This window comes from Penaeus japonicus, unplaced genomic scaffold (genome assembly GCF_977035675.1).
Source record: "Penaeus japonicus unplaced genomic scaffold, GWHDUDI00000001_assembly GWHDUDI00000018, whole genome shotgun sequence".
Classification (NCBI taxonomy): domain Eukaryota; kingdom Metazoa; phylum Arthropoda; class Malacostraca; order Decapoda; family Penaeidae; genus Penaeus; species Penaeus japonicus.
Window position 1 is genome coordinate 16,261,544 of NW_028234420.1, and position 2,355 is coordinate 16,263,898.

At 38.1% G+C, this 2,355-nt stretch overlaps 1 protein-coding gene across 1 annotated transcript in view; it reads right to left on the reverse strand.

Annotated features, from left to right (window-relative positions):
* Positions 1–2,355, reverse strand: part of LOC122250185 (uncharacterized) — a 413,508-nt gene extending 411,153 nt beyond the window's left edge. The window contains exon 1 of the mRNA XM_043011522.2: positions 2,257–2,355. The gene's annotated coding sequence lies outside the window, so the exon portion shown is untranslated. The remainder of the gene's footprint in view (positions 1–2,256) is intronic.

Here is a 2,355-nt window from a genome sequence, read left to right on the forward strand (position 1 = left end):
AACAAAAGAAGATCGAATCCTTTCAACTATTTTCTCATTTCCGGAAGTGGATTTAGATTTCCTTTTATAGGTTCTTCAGGAAGTTCTTTTGTTTTCTGTCATTTCGCTCGCTTCAGTCGGATTTTTTAAAAAAGGAGGAGAAATTAAATCATCAATGTATACACTGGGAGGAAAAAAGGAGAAAAAAAGAAAGATGGAAAAATTGTCGTAAATTCGTCGCTTTTATCCTCGCTGAAAAAACAAATAAGAATGAAAAAGCTATCGCCACTTACAACAAAGGATTCAAATCCATATAGATAAAACGATAGAGGGATTTGTTTCTGTTTTTTAAATGATCAAGAAATCACTATACTGATTATAATAAAGACAGACAATGACAAATAACACGACAAAGAAAAGCTTTTATCAGAAACAAATTACTCTCTCAAAATTCGCGTCAAAGGCTTGAAGTCGGAGTTACAAACCTTGAGAAAATACGGATGGCGGAAGAGTCATGAGGCATTGGATAACAGCGGGAATGAAAGCACAAAGAATTATTTAAATGAGGAAGGATCCACTACAAGGGTCAAAGAAGAAAATATGAAAAGAAAGAAAGCGAAGAAGAAAAACAGATTAAAGAAAGAAAGCGAAGAGAAAATCAGATTAAAGAAAGAACGAGAGGAACAGGAAACTAAAGAGAAAAGAGAAAGAAAAAGAGGAACAATATCTTGAACAAACGACGAAGAAAAAGGAAAAAGAGATAGAACGATACCTTGACTAGAAGACGCAAAAGAGAAGAAGAAAAAAGACGATGGTAGATGAGGGTGTGAATGGGTAGATGCTGAGGATGGGGGGGGGGGGTTGAGGACGAGGAAGAGCCGCGAGGGAGATGACAACGGGGGATGGGGGGGGGGGAGAGTTCAGTGACCTTTTCTCCTTTGTCCTGTTTTCGGATACTCTTTATTTCCCTTAAAGTCTTCAAAAATCACAATTAGCTTTAAAATGTCTTAAAGATTGATATATCATTTTCGGGTAATAATACAGAAGATACAGATATTGTATTGATGTTTTATGATTGTCTAAAAGAAAGTGATACTGAATACTGGATGCGTCTGTCACACTTAGGCCCATTTGTGAAGTCATATCTCAACCGGATGTCACTAGCTTATTAATATGACGTTGTATGCCCTCTGTAATGATGTCATGAGTACTGTGACATCAGTTTGTCAGATTATGAATAGTTGAAGAGATTGAAACAAAGAGGATGTGACCTCTTGACCTCCTCTTTGTTTTGATGCTCGGTTATGATTTCTAAACTCTATTGTTAGTCTTCTTTTAATCATTGTAAAATATATGTTCTTTTATTTAAATTAACGAAGCGTTATATATGAAATAGAATTAATGATTAAAGTTGGATCCATCCTACTTCAAAGCGATTATAAAAGATCTATAGGAAATCCGATTCTCTTTGTTTGAAAGTTATCACGAAAATAACTTTACTGTAAAGAGGAAAACGTTTATAATTTGTTCCACATTTTTTCAACTATTTTTGAATCTCGATTTTCACTGGGTTAACTTTGATGTATGTGCCACAGCGCTGTACATTTGAATACAAAGGACTAGTCATCAAAAGGCAAAAGGGCTAATCCAAAGCATATTAATATTATTCAAAGCCTATAGCGATACACACACCGAATGGTTCGTTATTTTGAAAATTCGTACTAGCGGGGTTGTGACGTGATGACCGAGCGCTGATTTTAACCGCCAATTTACGTCACGCGAGACCCCTAGTGGCAGTAAAGTGAACTTGAACTTGGAACCGCATGTGACGACCACCAAACTCCAAAGGGCTAAGTTCATGGACTGACAATGGTATATCATGGAGTCCTTGTTCTTTAAAATAATGACACTGGGACTTTATATCAACCTTTTGTCGGTCATTTAAGCATCGCCGTGAGACGCAAAGTGGCAGAGTGGCTTCAAACACCGGCGTCGTCATATCCGTGCCACTCTAACTGCAGATAAATCTCCCTCTTTCTCTTTTTTTTATCCACGCGCTGACAGACAGACTTTTTTTTATATACCGAGGCTATTTTACTGGACGTTGACCATTACGTCAGATAGTCCCGCTCTCTCGGTGACAGGTTTGAGCGCGGACACATTTCACGCTAACCTCTCTTTCTCCCTCTCTCTTATTAAATTTTTTCATCACACACACAATATTTCTCAGTTCTGGGATTTCTTGGTGCGAGAGAGACGGCTCTCCCGTTTACTTACCGATGCCATGATTACGGTCACACGTCGTGGCCGAGTAAATTAAATCTTATGGGAAAACTCCGTAGGTTTTTGTCCGCGTGGTTCGGCAGTGGACTCAGC